The sequence below is a fragment of the Anser cygnoides genome, chromosome 4 (genome assembly GCF_040182565.1).
Source record: "Anser cygnoides isolate HZ-2024a breed goose chromosome 4, Taihu_goose_T2T_genome, whole genome shotgun sequence".
NCBI classification, from domain to species: Eukaryota; Metazoa; Chordata; class Aves; order Anseriformes; family Anatidae; genus Anser; species Anser cygnoides.
In genome coordinates, this window is record NC_089876.1 from 8,543,931 (window position 1) to 8,560,989 (window position 17,059).

General features: G+C 47.5%; 1 long non-coding RNA gene across 1 annotated transcript; it reads right to left on the minus strand.

The window, feature by feature from the left end:
- Nucleotides 1-10,790: 10,790 nt before the first annotated feature.
- Nucleotides 10,791-11,909, minus strand: LOC125179995 (uncharacterized). Its single transcript, XR_007158191.2, has 2 exons — nt 11,566-11,909; nt 10,791-11,453 (listed from the first exon to the last, which is right to left on the minus strand). It is a non-coding gene; the product is annotated as an uncharacterized lncRNA (long non-coding RNA).
- Nucleotides 11,910-17,059: the final 5,150 nt, after the last annotated feature.

Consider the following 17,059-nt stretch of genomic DNA (forward strand, 5'->3'; position numbering starts at 1 on the left):
TACCCCACTGTGCACAGCTCCCTTTTGCACCCTCTCTTTCAGGACATCAGCACCACCGGTGTTTGCCAAGAGTAAAACAAAAGGCCCTGCTGATGCCAATGGCAGCAGGGAAGCCTCCGTTACTGCTGGCAGGGTTTCCCAGGGCAGTCGCCCTTCTGCCTGCACTGGATCAGCTGGGACTTCTCCAAGTCCTGCTCCTGTGTACAGAGGTAGGGGTGTCCCATGCTTTTCCACAGAAAGAGCTGACATGGCTACTGGGCTTTGAGAAAGTTCACATCTCACATTTTGGAGAGGATGAAACATCTGAGGATGTTCTGCAACAGAGCAGAGAGTAGAAATTGGCCTCAATATTCAGCTTCCTTCCCAGTGCCTAACTTTCCCATTGCTCCTAGGCATTTTCCTGAGATAAGGGACGTTCCCTGCAGCAGGCTTGGTGTCTGGGTTCCCCTGCAGGAAGCTTCTCAAGGGTACACCTCCAAGCTCCATGGCCTCATTTTACACTGGTGAATTAGAAGAGCTAGTGATGCTCACTGCCTATTTCAAAGGGATGCTAATGAATAAACACGGTCCTTGCTCCCAGAACAGGTCCCTCTACTGCCAGCACAACAAGTAAATAGATCCTCTGAAATTGTAGAGCATAACTCCCTGAGATCCAGGGTGGCCGTTTCACTGCCCACCATGAATTGGTTGCCTTTTCCAAGCGTCTTCATATTCCACAAGTCATGACCAACACTCTGGAGACTTCAGCCCTCTGAGATAAACCTGCTCACTCTGATGGTCTGCTCCAGCACCTGTAAATCCACCACTCCCAAGGACCAGGCTTGTCCAGCCTAGCTGCGTGGGTCCTTCAGAGAGGTTTCCCTGGCCAGGCTCTGCTGGTACGCTACTACGAAGCTGACACTTGAAAGCAAATGCAATGCAGCAGGACTCAGCCACTCCAGGAAAAACATGACTCCTTTTGGTAGATGTTTGTATAACAACCTGTTCCACATTCTGCTTTTAAATTTCTTCCATCCTATATACTTCAACAGGCTAATTAATTAATAGCAGAAGGAGCTTGAGAGCATGCATCCAGATGCTAAAACACTGTCAAACTCCAAAATTTAACAGAATGCATTCAAATTTGTGTGCAAAATAAACCTTCACACACCAAGCCTGTGTATTTCCTGGCCTTGCACATCACTGCTACACAAGGGTTCTTCTGTGCCATGGAGACCCCCTGCCTTGGTTAGCCCACGAGCCCACTCTTCACTGTACCATGCCTCTGATGTAGTCCGTGAACCACACATAAAAGTTAACTCCTTTTTCAGGTGGTATGTACACCTCTTACTTTTGTCCCATCAGCATGAGGTTGTGGGTGAGATGGTTTTGTTTCCTAATTCCCAAGCTTGCCTACTTGACCCATTTCTTCATGTGCCAGCTCTGGCCTACATGGTACTGCTTGGCCTCTGTCTTCTACCCAAGGAGGCAAGATAACAGTCTTACTCCTTTTTTATACAAAGTCGAGGGATTCCTTCAAAATTCCAGAGACATAAAAAATTGGGAAGGAAAGATTTTACCCAGCCCACATCCCCATCTCATAGAGTGATGAACTTTCTTCATGTAAATTCATGAATTTCACATCTTGTTGGAGATGGCTGAAGTGGTTTTGTTTATTTTTGTAGGTTTGGGATTTTTATTCTTCTGAAGTTGCCACCAGTACATAGAAAACAGACATTGCACTGCTGAGGGAGACAGAAAAACAAAGACAAAAAAAAAAAAACGTGCAAGAGTCCAGCCCTGCAAGGAGCTGCCTGCCAACAGGGAGATGGAAAGCAACGTTCACACAATCTGCTGGAGCACCCAGCATAAACTCAGTGTAGCCTCACTACGTTGCTTAAGCCCAGACCTTACTGGCCAGAGCTGTCAGACTTTCACACACACACATGCTTTGTTGAGAACAGTCATTGTACAATGCAAAGCAGGTAGCGGTTTGAATTGTTCATTGCCCACATAAATTTGGACGCTCAAGCAGTACCTACGTTCTTCATCGCTTTCAGAATAAAGTGATAGCTGTATAGAGACATAAAGAATAAATGCGGAAACAGCACAGACAACAGGAGATTGAACTTCTTCAATAACATCTGGAGCCAAATGGCAAAGAATTAACATCACAATTTTATAAAGAAAAATAAAAATCAAGTGCTTCCCCAAAAAAATGCATAATGTACGACTCAGAGCAGAACATTGACTAATGGAGAGAGAAGAGACCTTCAGAGCACCAGACAGAGCACAGATTCACAGACTTTGGAGCATGCAATGTTTGCATCAAGGTGTTTTAATTAGTGAATCAATAAATCTACCCAGGCAAAATTTCCTTGAGTTCTTCAAAGATAGTCTTGACTTTTTTGTCAAAGCATTCTCCCTTTCTGCCTTCATCTATATGCATGCTATTGTGTGAAGAAAAAAAAAAGTTAGAAAGAGTATGAGTTATGAAATTTTTCCTTGTGCATAAAGATTACAAATCTCATTGAAATTCCATTGAATTATATTGACCACACAACTTGCACATGTAGTGAGAGCCACACAAAAGGCTTTCTTCCCCATTGTTTATGTGAGCATTTTGGAAATGGGGTATATATTGCTACGCAGAAAGGGGAAATAGAGACAGGAGTGAAATGTAGTTTGTTGAGCTAATAAAACAGCAAGCCCTCCATTTGTTTCTTTAGTCCTGCAGAGCCATTTCTATTTCAGACTTACATGCTCCACTGTTAGCAGAACTGGTGACAAGCATTTCCACTGCAGATTGTTAAAGCATGTGGGCTAGTTTAGCTTTAACTATGGGAATGCTTCCCAGCCATTCTTAATGGTATTGCCATAATTCCTGATTTAAGAGATCGATATACAACAACAAAGGGACAGAAAGCCCTAGAGACACTGGCTGTGCCATTAGCTAGGTTAAATACATCTAAAGACTACAGCAACCCCAGAAAAACATGTATTAATCTGAATTCTGGGGCTCCTGATGTTTGCAATGAGCTTGGCCAAAAGCAATCTAATTATTTTCATATTCCTTTACATAAAGTTACCAGTACTGCCTAATTAAATGAGTAATAACAGACAACAAAGCCTTCTTCTCACACATTCAGAACCCTGGAAACACCCTTTCATGCAGCGAGGAGCGGTGCATATAAAATAATTAAGACGGACATCAATGAAAGCAAGAAGGGGCAAGAGCTTCAGGAAATGTGCCAAACCACCGGGCCTTCTGGCAGAACATCCCGAATGTCTGCCATCTGCTTGTCCAAATATGCGTGTTGAACATCTCTGTCGAGGCACTCAGTGCAGATCAGCGGCCACACACTATCGTGGGACAGCAGCCACCTCCTGCTGGCCATTTCAGCCCTAAGACAGCAATGGCAAAGAAACTGAACATAGGTGAATTCTGTAGCAAATACCTCTGAAAAAGCTGTCAGAAATGCCTTCCCCATGCCCCAGCCCTTGTGGTACACGCTCTTCCCTTGCTTGCACTCCATTCTCCCATCTCTGGAAGGGCTCACAGACCATTTCTGAAGACACAGATTCAGGCAGAAAGAAAGCTCTGTGCGTCCAAGAGTTTCTCGTGTTCCCCCCCAAACCCCAAACACTCGGGTGAAATGAATGACAATTCCAACTTTGCTTTACACGTAGACTTAGACCATCACAGCTGAAGCAGTGCAGTGTTGCTCTGTGCATTTGCAATGCCCATACCAAGTCTGTTAACTGCTCAAAAACTTATTGAAGGCAAATGATGACCTTCTGCTGAGCAGAGAGGGCGGCAGGCCAGGCCCCAAACTGCTCCTTGGAAATCACAGTTTATTTCCTTACAGTTAAGGAAGGAAGGGAAAAGGGAAAAATGGTCTGGTCTTGATTTTTGGGGTTGGACCCGATGATCTCTGAAGGTCCCCTCCAACCCCTACAATTCTGTGATTCTGTGATTCAGTTGACTGCAAGAGGATTGAGATCATTTACAACAGCCGATAATGCCCTCAGCAGGTAAAATTGTAGGGGTTTTGTGTTTACACCTGATGAGACTCACCATCACCATCAGGGCCATCAGGATATGGATGAAGGCTCTCCAAGCAACAGATTCTTTTCAGTGCTTCCCAGGGCCAGGCTGAGAGGCAGTGGGCACAAACTGGAGCCCAGGAGCTCCCTCTGACCCCCAGGCAGACCTTCTGGGCTGGGTGGGGATGGAGCCTGGCACAGGCTGCCCAGAGCCCGTGTGGTCTCCTCTTTGGGGATCTCCAGGAGCTGCCTGGACGTGGGGCTGGGCACACAGATCAGGGTGGCGCTGCTGGGGCAGGGCTCGGAGCAGAAGGCCCCGGAGGCCTCTGCCAGCCTCAGCCATCCTGTGACCCTGTGAGAGCCCTTCGCTCCCAGTCAAACCTCCCTGTGCACACTTTCTCTTCAGGGTTCCCACTCTGAGTTCCCAGCTGGTTTGGGCTGGGGACAGCTCGGGTGATCATCACCTCCTGGCCACGGCAGGGCCTGCTCCTGCGCCTGGCACCATGAGGCCCTGCCCGCAGCGTGCGCGGCTTGGGCAGCTCGGCAGCTATCGGGGGATTCACAAACCAGAGCGATGGGCTGCTTGGGCTCTCTGGGGAACGCGCTTCTGGCACATGCAGCTGGAATTAAAATCAGGTTTCATTTCCTTCTCTGTGTCACACAGAGTAAATCATCGTCTGCCTCGTAAGCAAGGAGCCTGGGACAGCAGCTTCCCCAGCAATAAGCCCTGGTGACAGAAATCCATACTTACCAGCAGTGAAAGATCTTCTTTCACTTTTGGCACAAGCTTTTTAACCTTGCCTTTCTTCCCCCGCCCCTGCACATTTTCTCCTTACAACAATTACTTTGCTCCATAGCTGAAGGCAGGGTTTAATCCTGCAAGCATAAATTCACACATACAGCGATGCGATCAGCAAGGTTTGCGGGATTAAGTCCCTGGGTCCAGCAGAAATTTTCACAGGAGTGTAATTAAAATGAGACGTGCAGCTACATGCGTGCTTGAAGGTAAGCACGCGTGCAGCTGCTGGAAGAGAGGGGCTGGGAGGGCCGGGCTTGCCGAGCAGCACCTGTGGGATGATTTCCCCTTGCTTGCAAGGATGGTGTCAGTGACAGCACAGGAGTTACGTGGGGATTCTGTAACCACATCGGGAGGCAGGACCAGAGGCTGTCTTGTTTTCACGACACATTTATCACACCCCTGAGCCCCAACAGGCAGCGGCTTTCCATGCCAAGGCCATTAAGGAACATTTACAAAAGACCTGCTCCTTTTGTAAAACCCCTTTGGTTGGACCCTGATCATTTGCTGCTGCTGTATCACCTGCAGCTGCTTCTGATCCACGCAATCTCCCACATACTTTCAATCTCCATTTGCTACCCAGCACGTTCAATTTGCAGCTGCTTTAGAGCCTTTCCAATTAAGATCTGCACCACAGAAGTAAACTGTCCCACTTACATCCTACCAGGGCTCTGGGGTTTGGAGCTGAGCCTCTCCAGGTGAGGCCCAGTTGTAATTACTGGTTGAATCATAGAATCACAGGATGGTTTGGGTTGGAAGTGACTCTAAAGCCCATCCAGTTCCAACCCCCTGCTGTGGGCAGGGACATCTCCCACTGGGTCAGGTTGCCCAAAGCCCCATCCAGCCTGGCCTTATAAACCATTTCAGCCGGGGTTTTGGTGACCACCTTATTGCAGTGCCCCAGCCTCTCCAGTGCTGAGAGCTGCAGCCCTGTTTAACACCACCCGAGTCCTGCTGAACACCACCCAGGCCCCATGACCATTGCTCTGAGCTGTTCTCCAGCCCTATGGCAGGAATCAGATCGTTGGGGTTATACTTGCACCCTAACCTTGGCTCTGGACCATCAGTTGTAACCCACGAACTATGCAGTCCAGATTCTGGTTCTTTTCCTGGTGTTTTAAAAAACAGTCATCTGCGCCTAATGAAGTAAAATTTTCATTAATTGTTGAGCAAGGAAACTACTGAGCCAACTGCCAGGTGAGACAGACTGAGCAAAAGGCGCCATAGCTGCACTATAAACAGGGATCCTACAGCAGCAGTGGGATCTTCTAAAAATACTGGAGACATCCCTGTGTCTTCCCATTGCTCACTGGGGTCTGTGCTGGCTCCTACCTGATCTGACTTTTGGGTTTCAAGCCAGTAGGACAGAAAAGTATCTTCTGCACCTTGTGCAAGATCCCCCATGCTATATACCCATGTGCAAGCTAACCCAAACCTGTGCATAGGGTAGTCCTGCTGATGAACAGAAACTATAATGGGAATAAGGAAAAACCTCACTTCACCATATGAATTTTGCCCCCTTCTGATGGTACCAGTCATCAGCCCTTTCATGGACTGCAGCTAAAATCTGTAAATCTCAGAAGGAGCCAACTGAGTTTGATTTAATAGCAAGCAGTTTGCTTAATTAAATAGAGTGCCAATCAGGGAAATATTATTCACTCCCCTTACTAGAAACATAATACTAATCAAAACCAGGGTAATAAAAAAGTAAAACACACACTGAATGTTTCTCCATCCATCTGAAAAAAAAAAAAAAAAAAAAAAAAAAAAAAAAAGGTCTATTGTTCTAGATCATTTCAGAGATTTTTGCTCCCTTCAGGACATGCACACTGAGTTTTGAATGAAAATGGACTGAGATAATCAATATTTAAGCCTCTACATAGAAAGTTTAATACCAAAACCACAAAAATAGCCTTAAATATTACCTCTGCTATTATGCTCTGAAATATATATATATATATATATATATTGCTTTCTTAAACCCAGAATTGTTAATTTCTGTACTAAGTGGCAGCTGCTTGCACAATTGTTTTTAGAGAGGATTTATGCTTGGTCCAGGCAGAGGAAGGGAGCCTGGAATTAACCTCTTGGTCTCTGCTACTGTTAATTACCTTTGCCATAGCATAGGGTACACCAGTTGCAGAGCATCTAGCCAAGGCCTTGCCATCAGCAGCAAAGACATAAATCAGGATGTGACAGCATGAAGGGACAAATAAATCACTAGGGGAGAGACGACACGAGCAGGATAAGAGCTATAAGCAACATGAGCAGATGAGTATATGGCCAACGCCATCCGTGCTAGAGCTGTTTTGGTTGGCCTCGGATGAACATCTGGAGCTGAGCTGGGTTTGTGGCACTACCTATGCTTTGGAGACAGGAAACTGAGGCACAGAGAAGATAAGCTTGAGTTTGCTGAGAGCTTGAAGGGAATGAGGGACTTCCCCTTGTACAGTGTCCCACCTAAGCAAGGTTCCCATGCACAGTCTGTACCAGAGCTAGAGACAGCAGAAAGGCATCCTGGATCCTCCTCCTCTGAGTTTGGCATAAGGTATTCATTTCTTCTTTTACTATTCAATTTTATCAGAAGTAAGGGGAAAAAAAAATCCTTTTGAATTTTTGCTGTTCTTTTTGAACAGAAAAAGATGAACGTGTTTTTGGATACATTCCAGGTATTAATATCAAGAAATGTTCTAACAGAACCTTCTCTCTTGGGTTATACATACAGAATATAGTGGGAAGGAGCCCTTCTGCTTAAAACTATATGCTGGAGTTGGGAACATGGAGAGGAAATCTGGTTTTATTGAGGGTTTTGTTTTTTTTTTTTAGAGGAAGAGAGAATGAGCACCAGAGAGGGGTTTGGCTGCTGAGGGTATCTCATGACAGTAGGTGGCAAAGACATCTCAATGCTCCCATGTGGAGTTTCTGTGCGATGTTGTGGTTCGGAGGAAGGCGAGATGAATGCAGCAGCTTCCCAGAAATCAGCTCCTAAGGTTTTATCTTTAATCTCTTTCCCTCCCCACTCTGATACGGTCTGCATTGAGAAAGCCCTAAGATCAGCAGAGCAGCCCGCGCGATGCCGAAGCGTGCAACCACAGCCTGGCCCTGCTCGGCAGAAACGACGGCAAACATCCAATTTCCTACATGGGCTTGAGCAAGCTCCTGGCTTCAGTTACATCTTCATTGCCGCCGAGCCACAGGCATCGTGCACGGAAATATCTGCTTTGGGCTGCGGGTTCCTTCGGCTGGGACGGTACCAAGTGCAAGGCCCGCATCAGCCAGGGACCTGAGCTGGCGTAGGTCCCCCAGCTGGGTTACAAGCACAGCATCACACATGTGGCTAAACACCTTGATGGGTCAGGGGCTCTTCTAGGGCCTTCCATCACTCTCTATTACACCTGGCACTTTTAATCCTTTTAACCTCTCAATTGCCATAGGTGCTGCACAGAGACCTCCCTGACCTTCCAGAACACCCTAGTGACTCAATAACCCCTCCACTGAGTTCACCACTTTGGATGTCCTCTGCAGAATTTTTCTTTTATGGCAGATGGTTAGTATTTTAGCAGAAAAGGGCAACTGCTAACCAGCTTCATGGGGAAAGGGAAATTTCTTCTTTGCTGGAAAAAGCAAACACACACAAATAAGCTTGCTCAGCTGCTCTTCTCTTATCCCCGTGAGGGAATTAACTGGATTGTCTTTATACCATTTAAATGCTTGTTTCTGGTTTGGTTTTCAAACATGAACTTGAAGACCAGGACACATTTAAAGGTGGTGAAGAGAAAATACCAAAGATCATTACAAGACCAAAACCCACCTAACGAGGGGGAGGAAGAAACACAGCAATGACTGAGTGAAGAAAGATCATTAAGCAGGTGGAGAACAACAGAGCCAGCATCCACTAGGAGGCCAACAGGCAGTCAACGTCATTTAAACTAAAAAACAATAAAAAGAAACATACAAGATGCAAGGTTCACTCTTTGGTTTGTGTCCACAGCACTGTTGAGGTCAATGGCTGGCAGAGTCCTGAAGAGCACCCAGTATTTCTGTCAGGATTAGATCTCTGGAAGTTTTTGTTAACGAGGGCTGGGAGGATAGGGTGGGAGGGGAAATTATCTCAGATGTGTGTAGGCAAACACTGCCAGCTGATCTGAAAGTGATAAACCCCACCACCACCCATAGCCAATCCCCACGGGCATTTCTCTGGGATTCCCCAACACCAGAGATGCCCTGTAGGCTGGAGGGACAGTAATCTCCAGAAACGTCCCGTTGTGCTGAAACATGCAGGGCTGGTGCATCTCCAGGGCCCCCTCTTGATCTGTGATGTCACACTGGCTCAGTACAGACCTAGTTATTTTTCTTTTGTTTTGGGGCTGATGTCAACTTTTTATTATTATTCTTTTTTTACATTTAACTGTTTTGAAGAACCCTTCCCTGTGGAACAGAAGTCCCTCTGGATGTCAATAGGAGCTAAGAGCCTTAAGAGCCAAAATTTGCTTCAGAAAATTTTATACTAGCTGTGGAAAACCCAGATAATTGCACTTCAGGGAGAATGCCAATCATTAATTATGGATAAAAGGGGCTTGCAGGGGTAAAGAAAGAAGCCCATGTTACAGACATGGAAAATCTGCCATGCCAACCTGCCTGAGGAAAGCACTTCCTCTGACTCGCGTGTGATTTTGCAGAATCAAAATCCCATCAGACTCCAGCTTTCTTTGCCCTTCCCCCCAGTTTTTTGGGACAGAATTGCAAAATTAAGGGGCTAATATAGCGCAGAGCAGCTGCAATCTATTTGGATTTTACTGAAGGGCTTGATACCGTCTCCTGAAATCTTACGCTCCACATTGATTCAAGTTGGCTCGGGCAGGAAAACCCTGTCACGCCGGCTGAAGGCTGCCTAGGAAGCCAGTACAGATGGGGCAACGATGCACAGCGATGAGTCTTGCCATAGTGAGAGTCCACGGGGACCTGCTGTGGTTTCACCTCATCAGCCGTCCGGGGGAAAAAAGGAGAATCCAGCACTGAGAAAAAATTAAAACAAAACTGGCTGCATCTGTGTGGGCAGAGGGATAAATCTCCTAAAGTTGAAAAAGTTGAGAAATGTTGATAAAACACCCCAAAAGTTGAGAAAGTTGAGAAATGTTGATTAAACACGGCAAAACTCAAGTTTTTCACGGAGAAGTGGTAAGCAACACCGCCTACCTGCACGGAGATATCAGAAGGGAGTGCATGACACCTAATGGAGGTAAAAAAATCCAGGAGGTGGCGGCAGTAGCAGAGATCTAAGAGCAGTTTCTGCCTTTCTTGCTCAGAGGCAAGCAGGATAATAGCATTATTGGGGCCGTCAGCTCGCAGCCGCATACCAGCCCACAGAGCCAGCGGCTGCGTGTGCAGCGTGCTGCAGCGAAGGCTTCAGGCTTGCCGACGCAGGGAACTTGACCAGAATAGCTATTGCAGAATAAGCTGTTCCACAATGACTGCTTTGGAATAGCTCCCTGCACAGACCACTGTCTTCCACAATAAGAGTCATTTTACGGTGGGATAATTAATACTCTCCTCCAAAGCAAAATAATTGCTCTGGAATACGCTCTCTTTGATTCCTAAATAGAGTTCAGATGAGCAGCAGCTCCGGAGCAACTCTTATTATATTATTCTGGTCAATTGTGTCTGGTAGACGAGCTCCAAAATCCAAATGTGCCCAATCCATAGGCAGAAAATCCATATGGTGATCGGGGAAAGGAGCTCTGCAGCTGATGCAGTTAGGAGCCTGTTGCCCTTGTGGGCATCAAAATCTGCCAAGCGCCCATCCCATGGTTCCTGAAACCGAGGGGAATTTTGCTGTTTCAACAGGAGAAGATTTGATCCCAGCCAGCTGAATTGTTTTCAAGGAAAAATGGCTTTATGTATTAAATTTTTTGATCACTTTCAGATTTAGTTGGGGATATTTTTTTTCCATTTAATTTCAATATAATGAATGTATTCCAGCTTTTGGAGGGGAAGAAAGTTTGGACAGAAATGTTCTGAGAGGAACAGAGGAAAATTTAGGGGAAGGGGATACCTTCAAAGAAACACAGTCATGGAAAGTTAACTTGCGTTTTCCCAAAATGTTGATTCTCTCGGACATATTTGTTTCCTTGTCCACCCTGCTTCTGCACACAATTGTCTCACAGATGATTTCCAAATTCTCTTGCAGAAACTCGAACTTCAAGGACTTGCCCAACACCTTCTGCACAGTGCTCCCCAGGCCATGCCCGAGGAGCTCACCGTTGGCCTTCGTGGTGTTACAGTCCTACAGGGGCCCACATGAAGCTCTCCATCCTCCTTATCCCTGTCTTCTAGGAGGAAACCTCTGCTGTGTCACAAGGGCGGGAGTCTTTTTCCTGTTCCTGCTCTGTGATATTCACCCCAACACAGTGAAAGGCATCTCCCAAAGCAGCCTGGTGGCTGAGGAAGGCAATCTTCCAAATTCCTTTAAAGGTGGTTTGGTCATTTAGCTGTTGGTGTTCCTCCAGCCCCTCTCCTGGAGGTAATCCCATTCCCCCCAGCTTGTTCCCTTCATCCTTGCCACCTTCCTGGGCTCTTGTTCCTGCTCTGCAGGGGAGAATCACACCTCCCTCTGAAGTGACCCCAGGAATGCCTGCAAGATAACAGGGAAAAAAATATCATAAAAGCCAAAACAAACAGCAAACAACCAAAATATTTTCACCCTTTTTCCTAAATGACAGCCATTTCTTGCTTTCAAAACTGACTCAGACTTTGCACTCTGAGCCCACAGGAACAAGCCCCCAGCTCTACCAGCTCCTCGGAGCACACTGCACACCCCAGCTAGCCACTGAGGATGTGAGATTCAGCCTCCATCTCTCCCTGCCTAATGTGAAGCAGATGTCTTCTATTAATGAAGTAACTGCTAATTAGCAACCACTTTGTCTCCCTTCCATCAGTTTTCTTCCTTGGTTCAGGCGCAGGGGGGCAGGCTGTGTAAATAAGGCAGCCTCCATAGGAATGTATTGCATATACTGCCCACAATTTGGCTGTTCGCATCACAAACGCTAAGCAAGGGATGCATCTCTGACACGGCGCTTAGCAGAAAGGGGCCTTGGCATTTCCCAGCATCTGGGGAGACTGTAACAGGGCAAGATGTTTGTACTGGGTCTGGCAGAGGAGGGCTGGGCCCAGCTACGAGTACAGCTGAGCTCTCAGCAGGGCTTTTGTTAGCATAGTTTGGTCAGTAAAACCAGAATTGCACACCTCCGTGGAGCCAGGCTCACAAAACTTTATAAGCACAGACCACCGAGAGCTTGCTGCACCTCCCCATCACCTGCGGGACAGTCTGCAGGGCAGCATGATGGCAATTCATGAGCCACTTGTACAGCAAGGAGACTGAGCACCAGGTGGCATCGCTGCTGAAAGCTGCATGGGACGTGCCCGCTGGTCTTTGCTCACCCTGAATTTCCACAGGAAACTCCAAATATTTGCCCCATTTTCTGTTCAAGTTGCATCACTATGAGGTGACACCAACACAGCCCTATGACTCTGGGTCTAGGTGGCAGACTTGCCACCCATGCTCCAGAGAGGAAACATGACCCGTGGTAAACATCCCATTTTCCTGATGGGCATTGCATACAGCCAGGACAACCCTCAAGGCAAGGGTCTGCGTCCCTGAGACATGCTCCCAGCACAACATCCCCATCCCTTTGCTCCCTAGCAGCTGGGACACACCGCCCAGGGCCCCTCTGTTTGGGACCCTTGAATTCCAGTCCACAATATTACATCCCAGCTCAACAGAGAGAGATTATTTCCCTCTGGGCTCCGCGTTTTAAAATGTGACGATGCTTCTGCATGATTTATAGAAAAGGGATGACATTCAAATTCTCCCTGGGTCCCAGCCACCACATTGCATCTGTGTAATGGTTTCCCAATAGAGACAGATTCCTCTTCTGGCTGCCTGTCTCTCCTTTCCCTTTTCCCCCAATATCAAGGGATCTTAAAAGCTTAGAAAGCTATAGCCATGCTGATTTTGTAATACACTTGAACTCTCCTTTTGCATTGTCCTGAGGGGGACTTGCTGTAATTTGGTTCTTGGAAATAATTTCTCCCCTCATAAAACACCCCTAATTGTAAACCTTCCAACGAGCTCCTTACATTAAGATGTCTTAAAGTTTTATTTTAGCAATCATAATAATAAACAACTGCAGTCTTTGCAGGGCTTTTCATCCCAAAGGCTTCCAGAGCACCTTCGACCACTGCGCACAGGCTTTGTAAGGGGATGGGTTCATCGCCTGGTGAAAACGCAGGTGTTCCTGGGGCCACAGCTGGCCCCATGCAGAAAATCTGTGTGGGAGAGGTACCGAGGGGATGGGATAACCCAGGCTCCACTGCTCGGCTGACACAGCTGCCCTGCTGCGGTGTCCAAACCTGGCAAAAGCAGGCATGCTTCACATCCTCCACTCCTCCGGTGCCAGCAAATTAAAGCCCGGACGGTGGTTACCAAGGGACATGCTGCGCTCCGGGTATTAATCCAGGCATTTGGTTAATTAATAATTAATGATACTGATTGCACCGAGAGGCAATGGAGACGAGTTGCAATGTGGGAAATGGCAATTAAATCAAAGGAAAAAAAGTCACGATAGATGCGGTCAAATATTTAAGTGGGCTGTGTGGGGAGGTTGTGGCATCTCCATCCGGGGGCCAAATCCTTGCATTCAGCCAGACAAAGCCCTGAGCATCCTGCTCTGACTGGGACGTGCCTGGTGCAGGGCATTGCAACAGAGACACCCCGTGATCCCAACCTAAATCCTCTTATCCCTAATCTGGGGCAATAACTTAAAGCAGGAGCGGTGCTGGTTTAAATGCCCGCATCAGCCTCTGGAGGAGAAGGGAGCACCGGGATGTGAGCAGCAAACATTCCCAAATGTGGGGGTTCCCAAAAGTGGGGATTCCCAAATGCGGGGGTTCCCAAATGCGGGGGTTCCCAAATGTGGGGGTTCCCAAATTTGGGGCTTCCCTCCCGCCCACCCCACAGTCCCTAGGTTAGAGCACTGCAGGGCTGTTAACTCGCAGCAACCGGCTGTGTGTTATCCATATCAACCTGGACCCGCTCCAGCCCCTCAGTATCAGCAATGGAGAGCACTACCCGAGGCTGGATTCAATACAGCGTGCTTCAGACCTCGTCAGCACCCGGTGCAGCCGCCTCCTTTATCCTGTACGCAGCTCGGCTGCGGAGCCATCCCAGCAAGCTCTCGGCGGCAGCCGATCGGCGTCACGCTGTCCCACTTGGGTCGCAGTCCCCATCGCTTCCAGATGTTCCCCCGTCGCACTGCAGCCTCTCCAGCTGTTGCCTCCTCGTTACGCACGTGTGCACTGGATCGCACCTTCCTGCTTACGTCTGTCCCGAAATTCATCTCTCTGGCTGCAGCCCCACGGATAACTCTTTTGGAGAAGAAATTATTCCCCCACTCCCCTAGGGTTTGTGCATCCTGTGCGGGGAACGACTGCTAGGAAAGCCAACAAGGAAAGACTTTGAGCAAACTCCCCAGCTGGCCTCTTTCCAGCCAGCACCGGGAGCTCGGGAGTTTTATTCAGGCATGGTAGCCTGCAGTCCTGGATCCTAAAGCCCTGCTATAACAAACCACTGCGAGAGTAAAGGCTTTAGGGTCTGGGACCAGCGAGTGTGGGGCTGGATATGGAGGATATCACCACGGTCTTTGTTGGCATCACGGTATTTTATATTCAGATCCATTATGATCTGACAATGCTTTTTAACCCCCTGTTCTTGCTGGCATCTGATTGTCTCGTGACACCGATCCCAAAGAAATCCTCACCTGGATCCAGGCTGTGTCTGGACTTAAACACAGACGACTCGGGGGGTTATTCTGTTTTTTACAGCCCTCAGGTACCGCTGAGAAACAATCCCTGTGGCTGCAAAGTGCTTTTTAACAAACAGTAGCTCTGAACTGTCAAGGCAGCGTTTTAATCATTCTGTAGGGCAGGGAGACCTGGGGCAAAACAGCACAGAAATCTGTAGATCGGACAAAAACCCCGTAACCCATCAACTTTGGTCCAAGATCTAGCAAGTTCCAGCTCTGCTGTACAGCAGCTTCTGAACCATAGTGACCAGCACCAAAAAATACGTTGAAAAAATGTGCTGCCATAGCTGGAAGCTAGCAAATGTGGAGGGCAGAAAGCAAGTGATGTGAAGATGAACCAGAGAAGAACTTTTTGTTTAAGGTTTTACCCCACGCAGTGTAAATAATGATCAAGTCATTTATGACTTGTTAGTCCAGTACGTGCAAAATCCCATAAACTTTTCAACTGATATCATTTCACGGTGACAGGAATGCCATTATTCTCAGCAGCAGCAGCTGCACACACAGCACTGCTTAACCAAAATGGGGAAAAGAAAAAGGAAAACTTCCCCCCATCACAAAAAAAAAAAAGTAATGAAAAGAAAGTTAATTATGGCACTTTGGAAAAAAAAATAGTAGTTGGGCATCAGCCAGAAAGCTTTCTGCTTAGACCTGGGTAAGGCTTCCTGAGGGAAGCATTATACTTTTGATGCAGAGGCTCAGGTCTCTATTTTTAGAGCACATCACAGTCAATGAGTTTAGTACTTTCACATTTGAACCAGCAGTCTATTAATTTTTTTTCAGACCTTCTCTAACACCCCATGGCAGTTTGTTCACTTTATAATAATTGCATGAATTGCCATCAGTTCCATGGCTGTCGTTGTGCTGGTTTCACCCTGAATAACCTCAAGGATTTGGCAAGTGAGACTTAGCAATTCCACATCGTGCTCTAAATGTGTGACCTTCTCGTTTTCATTTTGGTCCTTCCCCATACCCTTCTTCTTCAGTGTGGTGTTGGGCATCATTCCCTGCACTCAGGGGGCTGTGTGTGTAGGAGCAAGGTGGGCTGGAAAAGCAGAGTGGTGGGAACATCATGGGGCATTACGAAGCCAAACGCAGGGTCCTGAACCCAGGGAGGAGCAACCCCACGTACCAGCACAGGATGGGTATCGACCTGCTGGAAAGCAGCTGACCTAGGAGAAACCCACCAGTTGTTAGGAAAATGTTGTCACCAAGAGGTCGGTCACACACAGAACCCAGGCCCAGGGAATCTGTGTGATGTCCATCCTCATGGACATGCAGAGCACGTAAAGGGCAAGGCCATCCAAACGCATCCTCACTCTGAGCTGGAGGCTGGACTCGATGACCACCAGGGGGCCACTCCAGCCAGAATTACTCCGATTCTCCAGTTCATACCCTTTCACCAAGCTACATTTTGCTAAAACATGCCCGAGTCATTCAAAGCATCACGTCCAGGCCACCAAATCACGTGCGTGTAACCCGTTCTTAACGGAGCACACCGGCATTGCTGCTCTTACAGCAGCTGGGGGCTTGGTGGGAAGATGTGAGCCCAGGTGAGCAACTTGACCCATCACAAAGGGACCGTGCCTTCATCAGGAGCTGGAAGGCACCTCTGGACGTGGCGTCAGATCGAGCCAAGGTAGGCGACATCATGCAAGGCACCACTGGGCACCTTGAGCAAAGCCTTGGTGCGGCAGAGTTTGTAACAAACACTCCACTCACCGACCCAGAGGGAAGGGCTCTGGGCATGGAGCACACTGGTCACTAATGGGAAAGTTAGGGAACTTCTGGAGGATCTGTGCAGCTTCAAAGTTGCACACGTTAATGCATACCGTGAGCGCTCAACAAAGAAAATATTTTCAGGGGCCTTTCCACCAAGCAAACTGAAGCTGAAATTACAGAAATTGGTGTCAGACACATTCACTAGAAACAGTTTGGCTTTTGTTACTTGATTTTCCAAGGGTGGGCGAATAATTTATTTTTGTCATTTTAAAGACTTTTTCCCCTCTGCCTTTGTCCACAAGAAAACCCCCACAAACCACAGCGTGATAGCAACAAACCGGTACGAGGGCTGACCAGAGGACTGTGGTCGGTTCTCCTTCAGTGTCAATTTTTAAACTGGAGATTTGGAGAATTTCTTAGAAACGATGCAGTGTTTTAAACAGGGATTAATTTTGGAAAGTGTAGTGTCCAATTATACTGGGTCAACCGACCGGATAGCAAAGGTTTATTTTGGTTTGCAAGCAAGTGGTGTCGTGGTGACACAAGGAGAGGAGCTGGAGTATGAAATGGGGGGAGCGTGGGGGCACCCGGCAGCCAGACATGGCCTCGGGCTGACAGCAGCCTCAGGGGGAGAGAAGAAGACAACAAGCAGGGA